Below are 20,223 nucleotides of genomic sequence, written 5' to 3' on the forward strand. Positions count from 1 at the left end.
TTTATTAAATAAATCTATTTAAATGAAATCCTCAAATTCAAAAACCCCTAACCTATCTCTAATCCTCCATTTAGCCTAATCCACCCCATCCACCCATACTAACCAAGCTTAGCCACTAACTCACCCACCCTCATTAATGCCATCCACTTGCACATCTCTAACATCTCTAATCTAATCCTAAACCCAAGCCTAATCCACCCCCTAATGTTGTCACATTCCTTAAACAAGTTTAAGACTTTCCTAATCCAAACCAAAGTCTCTCCTCAAAAAACCCAACCACTAAGTCATGAGTGCTCTTACAAAACATAAAAGACTCTTACAAGCCCACTCATGACTCTTACACCCATCTTCCACACTCTTCCCTCTTCCACACTCATTCCTCTTACATCCCTCTTACATACTCAACCCCACTCATCATGCCTTTAACCAACCCTTTACCCTACCCTCTCACACTCATCCTCCTTGTGACAAGTGTCACCTTCCCATTGGTGCTAAACAAGCACAATTCATGTGCTCCCCTTTGAGTGCATCTTAGCCCTCCTTAAGCCTTCATCCATCCTTGCATCTAAGCCCTCCATCTCTCTACCCCTTAGCCTATAAATTGAATCCCATCCCAAGCCATTTCATCAACAATCTTTGAGCTAAAGTTACCATGCTATTTTGAGAACCAAAGCCATCAATATTACCCTTATAATGCCAAATTGAGAGCTCACAAAGCTACCAATTTGCCATTACCCATCTCCATTGAAGCAACTTTTGAGCATCTTGAGCATACATCCATAGCAAAAGGACACATCTACAGAATCAAGAAAGCATGCAGTATTTTCTCTTGTGAGGTTTGCACTTCTTGTTTGCTTTCTTTGTCTAAGCATATATGTGAATTTAGTTTTTGGTTTGTGAATGTTTACTTTATTTGTTAATTTTCTTTGCATACTAATTCTTGTTCTACATTTTGGCACGCCCGGTGGGACCCCACTATGGGTCATTTAATCATCTATTTTCATCTATATGTCATTTTTTCTAACCATCTAATGTTTGTTGTTGTTTGAGTGTGTTGTGAGGGTGTTTTTCTTATTTTTACAGGTTAAAGAACGCACTTAGGAAGAAGAAATACCATCTAAAAAAAAAAATTTGCGTTTTTCAACTTTTTTGGCGCAGTTTTGGCGTCTACAACCTGTTCTGTCTGCGAAAATCTACGTCTACAAAAATCAACGTTTGTGCAAATCGACGTTTGGGAAAATTGACTTTTAGTGGTTCCGTAGGATTTAGACCATTTTAAGCATTTTTATGCGTAGAAAAAACAACAAAAAAAGTTAAAAAAATTTTTCCCATAGTTAAGCTCTCATTTTTTGAAGATTTTGGCTAACTAACTAAATTTCTTTTTTTTTGTCTCATTGCAGGTTGGAGCACATATGGAACCACTAACCATGTTTCTTGCAGGTTTTCATGTTGCTAAAAAATGAACTTGAATGCTTAACCATTTGTCTTTGAATGCATGTTGCTAAAAAATGAACTTGAATGGTTAAACACATTTTCCATTGAATGAATTTTGCTCAAAACACACTCTTGAATGCCATGGATTAAAATCAACTTTCCTTGGAATGCATGCTTAAAACAAAAAATCCAATCTTGAATGCCAAGGATCAATTAACCATTGCAATATCAAACACTTCATTTGGAGCTTCTAAAATTGAACAAAACAAATCTCTTTTCCACATGCAATCTAGGTAAAGTTTGATTTTTGGACATTTAAGAAACTTTGTTAAGTTAAAATACAAATTTACAAAAATCAAATTGAGTAGTTCCTTGGACTCACCTCTTTTCTAATCACCCATCAAATATTAACCATTGGTTGCAATCTCAACGCCATTTATGGGGATGGGTCTACTTGAAAAAGGTGTTAAATGTTCCACAATCTAACTCACTCACTTGGTCTTTGAACGTTTTCTTTAACTTTATCAAAATTCTTAAATGGCCAAAACTCTAGATTAAATCGATCACACTTCAAGTTTGGGCACTAAAATTGAACAACAACTGATGTGGAGAGCCTCCGGGCGCGCGCTTGAAATTGAATCTCACACACTTTTTTTTTGGGCTTAAAACAAACTCACACTCAATCTTGAATGCCTTAAAGAAAATTAATCGATACTTGATGTGGAGGGCCTCCGGGCGCGCGAGTTTGCTTTTGTTGACCCTAACTCTTCTTATTGTTTGCATTATTCGATCGATTTCCTTTATCGGCGCTTCAAGTTGGAATTGAACATTGTCTCTTAAACATGAGTTCTTGCAAAGTCTAGATTAGCACACATAAGAGTCAGTTGGTAAAAGAACAAGCGTGTTTTTTAGCCCAAGGTCATCCAGGTCTTCTCTCCCCTTGTCGTCTTTCGAGGCCATCTTGGGTGCATAAGATTAGGATCCAAAACCTTGTTTCTTTTTAGGAGGCCTGCTTGGGGATTTCATCACCCCTTGGATGACCTCAACTCCAGCGTTCCAGTGGAGTATAAGAATCGGGAGGTGAATCAAAAGACACCTCTCTTGGGATCAAGATTTTGTCATTCGGGCTAAGCCTCAAGGAACTTTATACCCTTGAGAAGTGAAAGAGGAGAAGTGGGTTACCGCTCCTCTCGGTTGTGTGACATCCTTTTGGTCTCATCTACGGATTTGGGCCTCACATACCTTGCGTATATCGAGGACTCCCTAGCTAAACCAATTGTCTGCCTTGCAGAAAACGATCAGGGATGTTAATGTGTTTGGAGTGACTGATCGAAACATTTGTAGAACATACACACTCCTCGGCGCAAGTATCACATTCTGAGAACCACAAACTTCTATTTGGGTGTTCCTATCTATTGCTTGTTTTTATTTTACTTGTTGAATGAATGTTTGCCAAACTTGGTCAATCCTAGCTTAGGGCACACTTAGCGTAGTCACTGCCTATTTTGGAAGTTGAACAAGTTGAAGCAAAACAACTGAGATTTTTCCCAAAGCCAAGCAAATTCAGGAATTTATGTCGGGACAACCCAAACCCAAACAAAAGTTTCACAAGGTCAAACTCAAGCCATCTCTAGCATACCAAGAACTTTCAGCCAAGAGAAAAGAAATAACACCAAGCCCACGAATTGCCAAACTTCACAAAGCAGAGGACAAAGCTACCGATGAAGCACTTCAAGAGGCCTGGTTAGAGCGCACCATCAAATTTAGCCAACATCCAGGAGTTAATCCTTCTTATGCCTTACCAACTAGGCATGATTTCTATGATTAGACACCCTTGTTTCTCCACATCTTCTTGGATAAGCTTCACTCTAGAGTCATCTTTGTAGAAGAGCCAGCCATCTTAGCTTATCCCCTTAAGCATTATTAGCTCATCCATCTCATTTAGAATCATACCATCTAGCGAGTAATCGAAAATTTGCACATCTAAGCTTTCAAAATTGTTGTCACCTTGCTAAAAGTTTGCCATTCCTAAAATCTTCCAAATCCACCAATCTCACCAAGGTTATCCCTCTGACAGAGCTCTGTCTAGTGTAATCTAGCTTTGTCACTTGTTATCCCTCATCACCTTGAGCTAAAGGTTGGGATTCGCAAATGGTCAATCTCGTGTTCTTCCTAAAGGATCATTAGTCTATCCTTAAGTTGACACAATCACCACCAAGCTTGCACATAGGAAAGCAGACCTTTTGTGCTTTGACAACATATCTTTGAAGTTAGAATCCCCAACCCAATCCTCCTTAGGTTTTGTCATATAGCTTTGCCTCAACCTAGGAAATCATTTGCATAGAAAAGCCTTCCCCCTTTTTCATCCATCAGCATTATTGTATCTCATCCCTAGGAGCATTTTTCATGCCACCCGTCACTCGCTTAGCCAAGAAGAAAGAAACAATGGAGCCCTATCATTTGGATCGAATAGCCTCACCCCCCTTGAGCACTCAGCCATCCTTCAACCCAGAGCCAGCTATACCATCACGTACTGACATTGAAGCTTTCATGAACCAACCAGGAAATGCAGTATTGGTAAACACCATTATAGACAAAAACAAAGAGACAATCATGGCTAATTTTCGAAGGGACAATGTAGGAACCTTTGACTTTGGAAGACCCCCTCCATTATCAGATCCATCTCACCCATTTTTTGGGCAGCTGCCACCACCCATAGGCTCTTATGATCCAAATTATCCTCAATATATTCCAAAAGAAGAGCCTCCAGCCAATCCATATGACCCAACAGACCCAAACATACCATCATCCACCCAAGTTGAAATCTCCATGCCGCAAGCCAACCTAGCGACCACCACTCCATCCTTGGTTCATACCTCTCCGCTCCAAACCCCCTTTACTCAAAACACCTCACCGTTCAGCCCCTTCACTATTGCTGCTGCTCCCACACCTAGCCTTCCAAATCTACCCATCTCCCAAATTAGTGCTAGCATCTTTGGCTAACCTCAGCAATATACAACAGGGATGCCACCCATGGGGCCAAGTAATCAACCTTTCATCGCCCCCAGCTTGTTCACCACAGCCCAAAGTACAATCTCATCATTTCCATTAAGTCTTGGGAGCTCAATACCACCAGCCACAAATCCACAAGCTACTACCTTCACTCCACAAAGCTATCAAAACCCACAAGCTATTGCCAATCTTCTACCAAGCTTCCAAGTGTCCATAGCTCCCACCACCACTCTACCAAGCTTCCAAATCTAGCCACAAAGCTATCAAACCCCATCAGTTCCATTCCCAAGCTTTCAATTCCCACCACCTCCACCACCAACTAATCCATTACCTCCAATTACCAACTACTTTTCAATACCACTTCTAGGAGGTAATCCACCACCCCAGCCAACCACCAATTATTTGCAGATACCATCCCAAATGGGGGCATAACCCACATATATTGGTCAAACCCCATAAGCCCTCTGATCCTTTCCCCAAGCCTCACAACCATCTTATACCTTACCTCCACAAAGTCATTCATTTATCCCACAGCCAGCTTATGTTCCTCAATCCCAACCTCAAATCCCATATCAACAGCAAGCCTCGCAGCACATGCAGCAATATGTGCCACCTCCCCCTAAACAACCCGTCATCCACCATGCAGCTACCCAAACAATGTACAATCCCTATCAGCAAATCCCTCACAGCCATCCATATTCAGTGGCCCCATCCAGCACATACCTACCTCAAGGCACTCGTACATTGGGGGCACCCCAACCATCATCTTCCTCTTGCACCTTTATCCCAAAAGCTTGGCTGGACCAGCTCTTGAATGGTTTTATAGAATCCCCTATGGCACAATTCAAAACTTTGCTGAATTATCTGAGGCATTTGTAGCCCAATATGCCCATCTTGTCGAAACAGAGCTATCAATAGTTGATCTTGTCCACACCAAGCAAAAAGGTGGAGAAAGCCTTGCCGAATACCTGCAAAGATGGCATACCCTTACCACCCGCATATCCTGCACCTTGCCAGAACGCCATGTGGTGAAAATATTTATTGATAATGCACATCCCAGCTTGGCTCACCACATGACCATGAACTATTTGCAGACCTATAAGGATATCAAAGAGAAAGGAATGATTCTTGAGGAAGGACTCATCAAAGATGGTGTGGTAAAGATTTACAAAGAGGCCAACCAAAATCAATCACATTCCAATGACAAGTCTAGGTATTGGAACAAAAACAAGCATGTTGCAACAGATGGGGTTACTGACACTAGACATGTGAATATCGTTGGTCCTTCTCAAAACCAGTCTAACCCACCATATCAAACAAACAACCAACAAGCTCTCAATTACCAACAACGAAATAACCAAAGCTATCAAAACCACAATACAAGACCCAACTTTCAAGGGTCTAACAATCAAGCTAATGCCATCAATGTAGCTGCAGGGCAAAAGCCCAGATTCTAACCTGCACCTAGAAACTATACACCCCTTGGTGAGCCATTGGATGTTATTTTTGAGAAATTGGCTAAGGAAAACCTCATCAAATTTCCTCCTACCCAGAAAATTGATCCAAGCCAATCCAAAGCTGCATGGTACAAGGACAATGAGTATTGCAAGTTCCATAGGGTAAATGGTCACACCACCCTCAGATGCATGAAACTGAAAGACTATGTGCAAGACCTTATTGATCGGAAGGAAATCATTGTTGGTGCCCAAACCTCTCCCAATGCAGGCTTACAGATTTATCAAAATGCTTTTCCTCCACACAACAACCAAAATACTAGAAAAGCACCTATCCAAAACAACACCAACAACCGCCAGCCAAACCAACAGCATGGGAAGAACAATGACCACACTTCATCCTATATAGACAATGGTAGCCTTATAGGTTGTATATCTGAGAAAGAGTCTTCTGTCAATGTTATCAATATCCAAGGACCATACAATGAGTGTGCGGTCACCACTCGAAGAGCGTGATTTAACATCGCAGGCCCACCAGTTTCATCAGCACCATCAGCTCCATCAAAAAGCTGGTACAATATCTTAGAACACCTTGGGAACATGCCAGCCCAAATATCCATTTTAGACCTTCTTCGCACTAGTGCTGTGTACAAAGACATCCTTGACAGTGCTCACATAGAATCTCATGTCCCTTCTAATATCAATGCTACTAATTTTTGTAATCTTGTTGGACACCTTTCATCCTCATGTGCCATGTCTTTCAAACCCACCGACATACCCATGGTTGAGCCAGATCACACCCTTCCGCTTCGCATAGCCATCATGGTATCCAATTTTGTCGTGAAAAGAGTAATGATAGATAATGGATCAGCCTTGAACATTTGCACCCTAAAATTTATAAAACAAGCTGGGTATACTCAGGTAGATATGATCAGTGAGGTTATCACCATCAAAGCTTATGACAACTTGGAAAGGACCACAGAAGGGACTATTTTGCTACCAATCAAGGTTGGGCCAGTCATTCAAGAGATAGTTTTCCATGTTGTTGATCTAAACCTACCATTTAACATCCTCCTCGCTCGCCCATGGATTCATGCTAGGAAGGCTGTTCCATCCACCTACCATCAGTGCATCAAATTTCCGCATTAGGGCACTGAGGTAACCATCCATGCCGATCCAGAACCCTTTGCTTACTACAATGCAGTTGAAGCTTCATATACAAACCATTGCCCTGGAATAGACATCGGCACAGCCATCGCCAACTCATCCCACACTTGTAATGACGCAAAAACCATCCTTGCCTCCACCCTATCTACTGTAAAGATCAACAACAAAGGTTGTGGAGAATATAGTCTATCAGATGCATTTGCTGTCGGAGCAATCCCACTTGATCCACATACCCATGGATGGCCAACATATCACAAAGCTAAGGAGATACTACCTCCTCGATACAAACAGTTTGGCCCAACCACCTTTGTGTCCTCAAAAACCCCTCTTCATGAGGAGCTCACTCCAGATATCAACAATTGGCTACATAAGGATGCACCTCCAAGAAATCAAGCACGCCTTGATCACTTCAACCAGAAGTATCCCCAACAATAGAAGCTCATCACTAAAAAATGGAACTATCAAGGAGGTGGACTAGGACCACAAGAAAGGGGCATGCAATGTCCCATCGAAGTACATAATTGGGAAATAAAGTCAGGTCTTGGCTTTGGCATACCCACAACTAGGGGAACCAATGAGAACGGTCACGCTTTTTCAAACATCCACCGCAACCTTGTCGAAATCGAAGACATTCCTAAGGAAGTTGAAAAGAGAGCCTACGACGATATCCCAGACCAAATCTTCCTAGGAGACTCTGTTGTCCGAGAACTATCCATCCATCTCATTGACCTACCACTTGCTCATCCACAACTCATAGATTGGGACCAACCAAGTGTCATACATATTGATGAGTTCGCATCAGAGGAAGCACTTCTAAGATTCATGGGAGCTGAAACTCCTCATAAGAAGACAAAGCTAGATTCTGCCTACATCTACAAGCTAGATCCCAAGGGGTATTTTGGAGAAAATCCCCAACCTAGTTTCGATACACCCAAAACTAGAACTAAGGTAAAATCGGGACTAGCTAAGGCAGCAAAGAGAACCCCTCTGCTAGAAAATCTAGAGCCACAAGCAGAATATGAGGATTTAGTATTACCTCCTCAAGATAATCGACCAGAGGTGTCTTCTATTCTAATAGAGGATACTAGAGAAGTCAACATTGGTTCTTCAGAGATCCCTAGAATTGTTCACATTGCTGCATCCCTATCACAAGACCAAGCTGACCTCCTCTTTGAGGTTTTACGAGAGAACATTGGCCGATTTGCATGGTCATATCAGGACATGCCAGGACTTGATCCAAAGCTTGTAGTTCATCATCTTGCAGTCGATCCAAAGATCAAGCCCGTCAGACAAAAGCTTAGAAAAATGCACCCCAAGGTGGCATTACTAGTCAAAGCTGAACTAGAAAGAATGTTAGCTACTAAGGTTATCCGACCTATCGACTACTCAGAATGGATCTCCAACATGGTCCCTATCACTAAGCCTTCCGGTGACATCAGAATTTGCACTGATTTTAGAGATCTTAACAAAGCTTGTCCAAAGGATGATTTTCCCTTGCCCAACATAGATATGATTGTAGATCTTACAGCTAGACATGAAATTCTATCCCTTATGGATGGATTTTTCGGGTATAATCAGATCAAGATTGTAGAAGAGGACCAGCATAAGACAGCATTCACTACCCCTTGGGGAACCTTTTGCTACACCATGATTCCTTTTGGCCTAAAGAATGTTGGGGCTACCTATCAAAGAGCTATGACAACCATTTTCCATGATCTTATCCATAGCATTTTGGAAGATTATGTGGACGATATCCTAGTCAAATCTCACACCTTCATGGATCATCTTGCTGACCTGGAAAAAGTCTTTGATAGGTTGGCCCAATATCATCTCATGCTAAATCCCAAGAAGTGTGTCTTTGGGGTCACATCTGGCAAGCTTCTAGGCTTCATAGTTTCTAAACGGGGTATAGAGATCGACCCCAAAAAGGTCAAGGCTATCTTAGACATGCCTCCTCCCCAGACACTGCGAAAGCTTTGCTCTCTTCAAGGACAACTTCAATCTATCCGGCGCTTCATCTCCCAACTTGCAGATAAGTGTACACCGTTTTCACACTTGCTAAAGAAGAATGAGAACTTCAAGTGGGATCTTTTATGTCAGCGCAGCTTTGACCAGCTCAAGCAGTATCTCACCAATCCCCCTATCTTGGTTCCACCAGTTCCTGGTCGTCCCTTGATCTTGTATATATCAGCAACACCTACTACCTTAGGGGAACTTCTAGCACAACATGATGATTATAGTAGAGAGAGAGCCATCTACTATATCAGTAGAACCATAGTTGGTTATGAACTCAATTACACTCCTATGGAAAAAGCTTGTTTGGCAGTTGTTTTCTCAACTCAAAAGCTTCGCCACTACATGCTAAGTCATACCATCCAACTAGTCTCCAAGATTGACCCTCTCAAGTATATGCTCTCCAGAACAGCACTTACAGGCCGTTTGGCCAAATGGGTTATGCTACTAAGTGAGTTTGACATCCAGTATGTGGACAGAAAGGCAATCAAAGGGCAAGCTATAGTAGATCACCTAGCTGATGCACCTCTAGTAGATGCATATCCTTTGCTCATAGAATTTCTAGATGAGCATATCTGCCTAATTGAAGAACAACCCCCATGGAAGCTTTATTTTTATGGCTCATACACCTCTCATGGATCAGGGGCAGGAATATTATAAGTTACAACTCAAGGAGTTTACATTCCAAAACCCTTCAAGCTACAATTCCCTAGCACCAACAATATAGAAGAATATGAAGCTCTTGTAGTAGGATTAAAGATAGCTGCAGAATGGAATATCACTAAGTTACAAGTCTTTGGTGATTCCCAACTCATCATCAAACAAGTCTTAAATGAATATCAAACCAAAGATGAAAATTTATTACCCTACAAAGAGCTAGTTGATCAGCTAACCCAGCATTTTACAAAGCTTTAGTTTACACAAGTGCCTCGAATGCAGAACAAGGCAGCAGGTGCCATGGCCACTATCGGCTCACTCTTGGAAATACCCCAAGAAGCTACGCAGTATGAGTTTTTAGTTGAGCAGCTCCTCACACCCGCTTATGCGAATGAGGATTCAAACCGTGTTTGTATCTTGGTTGGTCGCCAATCCCCTTGGTACCATGAAATTCACGCTTACCTTAACGATGGTATCATATCCCCTCACCTCACACGCACCCAACGCCAGAACCTTATTCAAAATTCATCCCGCTATGTTATCATAGCCAATACCCTATATTGTCGGGGTTATCATGATACCCTCTCTCGATGTTTAGATGAAAATGAGGCCGCGATGGCATTAACAGAAGTACATTCTGGACTTTGCGGTGCCCACACGAGTGGTATTGTCCTAGCACAAAAAATCCTTAGAGCAGGCTACTATTGGCCTACCATTGAAGAAGACTCTTGTGACTTTGTCAGAAAGTGTCTCCCATGTCAACAACATGCAAATCTTGTGCACGCTCCAGCACAGGATCTACAGCCTATTGCACCACCTTGGCCTTTTGCTTGTTGGGGCCTTGACCTAGTTGGAACTATCACACCTCTCTCATCTGATGGACATAAATGGATAATAACAGCGACAGACTCTTTCACTAAGTGGGTGGAAGCAGTCCCCCTAGTCTCAGCTACAGGAGTTCAAGTCTCCAAGTTCATCTTGTACAACATTGTTTGCCGCTTCGGCATCCCATCCACCATATTCACTGACCACAGAGGTAACTTTGAAAATCTCAACATGGAAGAATTATGCACTTTCCTCTGCATCCATCACCACTTTTCTAGCCCATATTTCCCACAAGGTAATGGCCAAGCAGAGGCAACTAATAAAACCCTCCTCAAACTCCTAAAGAAAGTTGTCAATGATTTCGGCTGTGATTGGCACCTTCAAATAAATCCGGCTCTATGGACCTATCGAACTTCCTTCCGTACATCCACAGGCACAACTCCATACTCCCTAGTCTATGGTGCCGAAGTGGTATTACCTATAGAAGTTGAACTTCCCTCACTACGCATATCTTTGCGAGGGTAAATCTTAGATGAAGAATACAGAGTAGCTCGACTCACCCAGCTAGATCTCTTAGATGAGAAGAGACAACAAGCCTATGACCATCTCATAGTCTATCAAACTCGTCTCAAAAGGAATTTCAACAAGAAGGTGCTCCCACGACACTTTCAACCAGGTGACATGGTCCTCAAAGAAAATATGAAAGTCCAAGCAGATCGAGAAAAGAAAGGCAAGTTTGAACCTACATGGCTTGGTCCCTATGTGGTTACTGCCTCCTTTGGCTCCGGAGCCTATCAATTATCTACACCAGAAGGAGAACTCTTGAATGATCCCACTAACATCATTCATCTCAAGAAGTTCTATGCTTGAAGATCTTTGGTATACCCAGCTTTTGAAAAATACAAAAAAATAGTAAAGAGAAATAAGCGTCCAATGGTGAAAACTTGGCAATTCAAGCACCTTGGATAGGTACCTTGGTGAAAACCTGGTAATTTAGGTGCCTTGTGTGCTAAAGACTAATCCATTATCTATCACTATCCTATCCCTCATCCATCCACCCACCATCCCATAAAACACCTGCTTGTTCCCTTGGTGTTTCAATCAAATATCCAAAATCTGATGGAGCTTGTCAATACCTCCTGTACAGCTTGTAAATCTTGTACCAAAGCTTGTATTATACCTTGTAAATCTTGTACCATACCTTGTATATATCCGAATCTTGTCCAAAGCTTGTACCATATTCTAGCTTGTAAATAATCTTGTATCCTAGCCTGTATCCTCTCACATGCACACATAGAATCCCATTTTCCTTAAGCTTTTCACAAACCATCTACCTATCCACCTATCAACTATTATAGACATCCCATCCTTCACAAACATTTCCATCTTACAAAAAACCAAAATATGAACAAACTTGTACATTTGTAACATATCTTGGTCTGTCAGCTTGTACATCCTCTTTAGCTTAGTATCATTGTATCTATCCGGCTTTCGTGTTAGTTCATCCTTGGTCAACATCTTGCACACATCGCACACTTTGGTTAGATATTCCAATGCATCCTTTAGCTAGATCTCCTGTCACCAAAGTGTTATCCTTCTTAGTTCAGCTTGCCAGATGCATCACTCATCCAAATCCATCAGCTTAGGTGCTCTCTGATAGTTTCTTGCAGGATATAGCTTTCCTTATGTCTGATCTTGGTCCGTTAGTACCTCGTCCTACCCATCTCGTTGGCAAACAGTTCTCTTTTGGATTTTCTCTTTCTTCTGATTTGGGATCTTCCCTTTTGGGTCTTGAAATATCTTTTCCAAGCAATCTCCTTGTTCCCTCCTCAAGGTTGCCACGATCTTCCATATCATGGTATGCTGCGAATGGGGCAATTAGAGCGTAAGGTCTTGATCAGGTCTTTTGCTTGTTTTCTTTTTCTGCTTGTGGGTTACCTAGTGTCATTTCCACTCTGCTTCCTCTGGGATTCATGTGTGATACTGGGGCAATCCTTGTGTGTTTGTTTTGAGTCAGTTCGTCAGTCCTCTGGATGGTTGGTAAAAAGGCCTTGATGTTCTTGGCAACCCTGGAAATTAACCAATAGTCCTATAGAAAATCTAGTGCTCAACTACATGGTGGTACTTCTCTTTGAAGTATCCCCCCGCTCAAAAAGCTTCAATGGATTCCCTTCATCTCCATTATCCCCCATCCATATCCTACATCTGTCGCTCCTACCCCAGCTTATGCATCAGTATCTCTTTGAATCACTCCTCATGCTTATCTTTAGGGATCCACCAATCAAATCAATCCACCAAGCCTCATCTTTCGAGATCCACAATCGTAGTCCTAGGGATCTCCGAAACCCATCTTCTGCCAATCTGACTCTTTGAAATCCTGTTGCATCAGCTTTATCATTCTATCATCCATCTTCCTACCATGGATTCCTTTTATAGCGCTCCGCTCCTCCATCTCCCCCCCCCCCAATCTTGGAAAGTCTTAAGCTTGCTTTACTATTGTGCCTCTGATTTCCCTTTATCATTCTCCCGTAGTGAGAGTTTGAGCTAATTCAGCCCCTTCTCTTCGCCAACCTACGTCTCAGCTCGTCTCAATTTCTTGTACTTTTCAAGAAGTCGTCGAGCGTCATTTCTCTCCCCGTCGCCTTCTTGAGGGGGCATCATCTAAGTCTAGTCTCTCCTCTTCTTATCCGAGACTGGGGCAACCTTATTGCTAAAACATCTTCCTCGTGTCATCTTCATTCGAACTTCTTTGAAATAGTGTTGTCTCAACACTATGTCAAAGAGGGGCAAAATGTAAACACCTAAATTTGATTACACTGCTTTGGTAATCTAATTTAGCCATCTCTAAAGGCATCATTAATTAAATTCTTATTTAATTAATCCTTTGCCATCCCTAGTTGATTAATTTAATTAATCATCTATAGTCCTAATTGATAAATCAAATAATCTATTATTTATCAATTAAATCCTTTTCTCTTATCTAATTCCAAAAATCCCCATTTATTAAATAAATCTATTTGATAAATGAAATCCTCAAATTCAAAAACCCCTAACCTATCTCTAATCCTCCATTTAGCCCAATCCACCCCATCCACCCATACTAACCAAGCTTAGCCACTAACTCACCCACCCTCATTAATGCCATCCACTTGCACATCTCTAACATCTCTAATCTAATCCTAAACCCAAGCCTAATCCACCCCCTAATGTTGTCACATTCCTTAAACAAGTTTAAGACTTTCCTAATCCAAAAAAAAGTCTCTCCTCAAAAAACCCAACCACTAAGTCATGAGTGCTCTTACAAAACATAAAAGACTCTTACAAGCCCACTCATGACTCTTACACCCATCTTCCACACTCTTCCCTCTTCCACACTCATTCCTCTTACATCCCTCTTACATACTCAACCCCACTCATCATGCCTTTAACCAACCCTTTACCCTACCCTCTCACACTCATCCTCCTTGTGACAAGTGTCACCTTCCCATTGGTGCTAAACAAGCACAATCCATGTGCTCCCCTTTGAGTGCATCTTAGCCCTCCTTAAGCCTTCATCCATCCTTGCATCTAAGCCCTCCATCTCTCTACCCCTTAGCCTATAAATTGACTCCCATCCCAAGCCATTTCATCAACAATCTTTGAGCTAAAGTTACCATGCTATTTTGAGAACCAAAGCCATCAATATTACCCTTATAATGCCAAATTGAGAGCTCACAAAGCTACCAATTTTCCATTACCCATCTCCATTGAAGCAGCTTTTGAGCATCTTGAGCATACACCCACAGCAAAAGGACACATCTACAGAATCAAGAAAGCATGGAGTGTTTTCTCTTGTGAGGTTTGCACTTCTTGTTTTCTTTTTTTGTCTAAGCATATATGTGAATTTAGTTTTTGGTTTGTGAATGTTTACTTTATTTGTTAATGTTCTTTGCATACTAATTTTTGTTCTACACAAACCACCCTGGACTCTGCTATTCTTTTATTCACATTTAGTCTAAAAGACCAACTGAAGCTAAAGAGGAGTTCAGCTTCTCCCTTGTTACAACCTTTGTCAACATATCTGCTGAATTTTCATTGGTGTGTATCTTCTCCAGCTTTAACTGTCCATCCTCCAAAACTGACTGAATGAAATGGTACCGCAACTGTATGTGTTTGGTCTTAGAATGCAGAGCGAAATTCTTAGCAAGATGAATGGCACTCTGACTATCTGTGAACAAATAATTATCCTTGTGAGGATGTCCCAATTCTTCCAAGAAGAACTGAAGCCATATCATCTCTTTGGCTGCCTCTGTAGTGGAGAGAGCATTAATCTTCTGTAGCCTAGAAACCCAGCTCACGGCTGGCCCACCAACAGTAAAGAAATAACCTGTAGTACTCCACCTGGTATCAATATCCCCAGCCAAATCTGAGTCAACATAGCCCTGTAAATCAGTAGTAGAGCCCCCAAAGTGTAAACACTTATTGGATGTTCCTCTCAAATATCTGAGAATCCACTTGACAGCATTCCAATGCTCAAATCCTGGATGACTCATATACCTGCTAATGACTCCCACTGCATGTGCAATATCTGGTCTAGTGCATACCATAGCATACATCAAACTTCCTACAACTGAAGCATAGGGTACCTTGGACATCTTATCCTCCTCTTCCTGTGTCTTAGGACACATCTCCTTAGTCAATTTCAAATGACCAGGTAAAGGTGTGCTGACAGCTTTAGCATTCTCCATAGAGAAACATTGCAACACCTTCTCAACATAATCAGCTTGAGATAGTGTCAATGTTCTGTTCTTCCTATCTCTGCAAATCTTCATACCAAGAATTTGTTTTGCTGCCCCCAAATCCTTCATAGAAAATGCATGTGCTAATTGGCATTTCAGCCCCTTAATATGATCCATGTTAGACCCAGCTATAAGTATATCATCAACATATAAACATAAAATAATGTAGCTATCATCATCCAACCTCTTAAAATAAACGCAGTAATCTGAATGACACCTATTATATCCATGCTCATGCATAAAACTGTCAAATTTCAGATACCATTGCCGAGGTTCTTGCTTCAAGCCATATAAGCTTTTCTTCAATTTGCACACTAAGTTCTCCTTACCTTTGACCTCAAAACCCTGTGGCTGAGCCATATATATTTCTTCATCCAAATCACCATGAAGAAAGGCTATTTTAACATCCATCTTCTCTAAATGCAAATCTTCAGTAACCACAAGACTTAAAATAGTACGAATAGAAGTCATTTTAACAACAGGAGAAAATATCTCATCAAAATCAATTCCCTTTTCTGTGCAAATCCTTTTACAACTAACCTGGCCTTAAATCTTTTCATACCTCCTTCCTCTTCTTTCAACCTGTAAAACCATTTATTCTGTAAAGCCTTTTTACCTGCAGGCAACTTGCACAAACCCCAGGTCTTATTTTTCAACGAAGAGTCCATTTCATCTTTCATTGCAGACTCCCACTGAATCTTAGTATCCACCTGCACAGCTTCATCATAACTTTTAGGTTCACCAGCATCAGTAAGTAAAATAGAATACAAAGAGGGAGAAAACTTTTGTGGAGGTCTAACTGGCCTTGTTGACCGTCTAACATTCACTGGTGTGTGTGGTATTTGTTGTTGCAGTTGTTGCACATCATGAGGAATGGCTGGAGCATCAGCTTTTGGAGTATCATCCAGCACTACATAATCATCTTCTTTCTTCTCATGTTGCTGCAACAGATTTTGTACAACACTTTTTCATTGAATATGACATCCCGGCTTCTTATAATTTTATGATTTTCAAAATCCCAAAGCCTATAGCCAAATTCATTAATGCCATATCCAACAAAGACACATTTCTTTGATTTAGCTTCTAGCTTGGTTCTATTTTCAGAGTCTATATGAGCAAAAGCTTCACAACCGAAGGTCTTGAGAAAAGAATAACTCACCTTCTTACTAGCCCATGCTTCCTCTGGAATACCATAGCCCAAAGGAGTAGAGGGACCTCTATTAATCAAATATACTGCAGTATTGATAGCCTTTGCCCACATGTGTAAAGGCAACCCAGCATGCAACCTCATGTTCCTTGCGGGCTCCATTATAGTCTTGTTCATGCATTCAGCCACTCCATTTTCCTATGGAGTCCTTGGAATAGTTTTTTGTCTACGAATACCATTAGTGGAGCAATAATCTTCAAATTCATGACTGCAATACTCACCACCATTATCAGATCTGAGACATTTTAATTTCTTACCAGTCTCATTTTCAACCAAGCATTTCTATTTCTTAAAGGTTTTAAATACATCAGATTTCTGTCTAAGGAAATAAACCCATACTTTTCTATTTGCGTCATCAATAAATTTAACATAATAATGAGAGCCACCAAGGGAAGATACCTGAGCTGGTCCCCATACATCTGTATGCACAAGCTCTAATTTCTCCTTTTTGTTTTCCTTCCCTGTCTTTACAAAACTCACTCTCTTTTGTTTTCCATACACACAACTTTCATAGAAATCCATATTCACACATTTTAGACTTGGTAAAACTTTCCTTGAATGAAGTACTTTCATACCTTTCTCACTCATGTGCCCAAGTCTATTGTGCCACAGCGCTGTATCAGAATCTACAGCAGCTATTTGTTCTCCCTGCTCAACTACAGTAATTGTTCCTGAATATTCATTTTTCTCTGAAACAATCAAAGTAGAAGGAACAATATGACCTGTACAAAGATATAAGGTGCCTACTTTCACACCTTTTGCTACTACAAGGGAACCTTTTGAAACCTTCCAATTTTTATCATTAAAAGTAACTACACAACCCTCATCACCGAGTTGCCCTGCTGAAATTAAATTTCTACTTAGTTTTGGAACATGTCTTACCTCATGTAGTAGCCAATGATTCCCATTCTGCAACTTAATCTTAATTTTTCCCTTTCCAACAATCTGACAGGGTTCATTATCCCCCAAATAAACAAGCCCAAAATCCCCCTGGACATAATCAATGAAATAACCTCTATGAGGTGTAGCATGAAAAGAAGCACCAGAATCTAAAACCCATGAATCATCAACACTCTCTAAAGACAGAAGCAAAGCATCCTCTTCGGATTTTTTACTTAGCACATTTGCCTCTTTGTCTCCATCTGATTTATCTCCTTCATTTTTCTTTCGAGTCTAGCAATCTTTCTTTTTGTGCCCTGGTTTCCCACAGTACCAGCAATCATTTGGTCCTCTCGATTGAGACCTCCTCCCCTTTGACTTTCCTCTTGATTTCCCACGATTTCTAGAGTTACTTCCTCTATCATTCATTTTGCCCCTGCTTTGTGCATTTAAAGCACTTCCTGATGTAGATCCACCTGAGGATTTTCTATGAGTTTCCTCACTTAAAATAACACCGATCACATCATCATATTTTAGGGTACTAGATCCAGGAACAGAATTACTCACCGCCATTACCAAGCCATTCCAGCTTTCAGGCAAAGAAGACAAAATCAAGAGAGCCCTAATTTCTTCATCAAAATTGATACCCACAGAAGATAATTGACTACTAATAGTATTAAACTCATTTAAATGATCTGCAACAGATCCACCTTCTGCCATTTTCATATTAAATAAACGCTTCATGAGAAATACCTTATTTGAAGCGGAGGGCTTTTCATACAGTGTCGCTAGGGTTTTCATCAAATCTTTTGTCGTCTTTGCTTTTGTAATATTAAATGCCACCGATGGTGCCAAGCATAACCAAATGCTTCCGAGTGCCTTTCTGTCCAAAAGATCCCATTCAGCCTCTGACATAGTTCCCTGATTCTTGGCTTTTCCTTCCAACTGTAGACACCTAAATTTGATTACACTATTTTAGTAATCTTATTTAGTTATCTAAAAATGCATTATTAATTAAATTTCTATTTAATTAATCCTTTGTCATCCTCTAGTTGATTAATTTAATTAATCATCTATAGTCCTAATTGATAAATCAAATAATCTATTATTTATCAATTAAATCTTATTCTTCTATCTAATTCCAAAAATCCTCATTTATTAAATAAATCTATTTGATAAATGAAATCCTTAAATTCAAAAACCCCTAACCTATCTCTAATCTTCCATTTAGCCTAATCCACCCCATCCACCCATGCTAACCAAGCTTAGCCACTAACTCACCCACCCTCATTAATGCCATCCACTTGCACATCTCTAACATCCCTAATCTAATCCTAAAACCAAGCCTAATCCACCACCTAATGTTGTCACATTCCTTAAACAAGTTTAAGACTTTCCTAAACCAAACCAAAGTCTTCCCTCAAAAAACCCAACCACTAAGTCATGAGTGCTCTTACAAAACATAAAGACTCTTACAAGCCCACTCATAACTCTTACACCCATCTTCCACACTCTTCCCTCTTCCACACTCATTCCTCTTACATCCCTCTTACATACTCAACCCCACTCATCATGACTTTAACCAACCCTTAACCCTACCCTCTCACACTCATCCTCCTTGTGACAAGTGTCACCTTCCCATTGGTGCTAAACAAGCACAATCCATGTGCTCCCCTTTTAGTTTATCTTAGCCCTCCTTAAGCCTTCATCCATCCTTGCATCTAAGCCCTCCATCCCTCTACCCCTTAGCCTATAAATTGAATCCCATCCCAAGCCATTTCATCAACAATCTTTGAGCTAAAGTTACCATGCTATTTTGAGAACCAAAGCCATCAAACATACCCTTATAATGCCAAATTGAGAGCTCACAAAGCTACCAATTTGCCATTACCCATCTCCATTGAAGCAGCTTTTGAGCATCTTGGAGCATACATCCACAGCAAAAGGACACATCTACAGAATCAAGAAAGCATGGAGTGTTTTTTCTTGTGAGGTTTGCACTTCTTGTTTTCTTCCTTTGTCTAAGCATATATGTGAATTTAGTTTTTGGTTTGTGAATGTTTACTTCATTTGTTAATGTTCTTTACATACTAATTCTGGTTCTACATTTTGGCACGCCCGGTGGGACCCCACTATGGGTCATTTAATCATCTATTTTCATCTATATGTCATTTTTCTAACCATCTAATGTTTGCTGTTGTTTGAGTGTTTTGTGAGGGTTTTTTGCTTGTTTTTACAGGTTAAAGAACACACTTAGGAAGAAGAAATACCATCTAAAAAAAAAAATTCGCATTTTTCAGCTTTTTTGGCGCAGTTTTGGCGTCTGCAACCTGTTCTGTCTGCGAAAATCGACATCTGCAAAAATCTGCATCTGCGCAAATCGACATCTGCGAAAATCCGCATCTGCGAAAATTGACGTTTGTGAAAATCGACATCTGTGAAAATCGACATCTGCGAAAATCCGTGTCTGCGAAAATCGTCGTCTGCGAAAATCCGCATCTGCGCAAATCGGTGTCTCACCTGTGTTCTGTGCAGCAAATCTGTTTTGTCCTCTTCGTATTTTGGTGTCTCTGTATTTAAGCGTCTTCATATTTTGACAGACTGTCTTCTCTTCTTGCCTATGTTCCATTTCTACTTTATTATTTCTGCACTTTTAGTGGTTCCGTAGGATTTAGACCATTTTAAGCATTTTTACGCGTAGAAAAAATAACAAAAAAAGTTAAAAAATTTTTTCCCATAGTTAAGCTCTCATTTTTGAAGATTTTGCCTAACTAACTAAATTGCTTTTTTTTTGTCT

General features: G+C 40.7%; 1 pseudogene; it reads left to right on the top strand.

Moving 5' to 3' along the window:
- The window catches only part of LOC149551232 (protein SEMI-ROLLED LEAF 2-like), a 36,303-nt pseudogene extending 16,633 nt beyond the window's left edge, over window positions 1–19,670 (top strand).
- The last annotated feature ends 553 nt before the right edge of the window (window positions 19,671–20,223 follow it).

This window comes from Cupressus sempervirens, chromosome 6 (genome assembly GCF_028749045.1).
Source record: "Cupressus sempervirens isolate cs-2001-9-10 chromosome 6, ASM2874904v1, whole genome shotgun sequence".
Taxonomy (NCBI): Eukaryota; Viridiplantae; Streptophyta; class Pinopsida; order Cupressales; family Cupressaceae; genus Cupressus; species Cupressus sempervirens.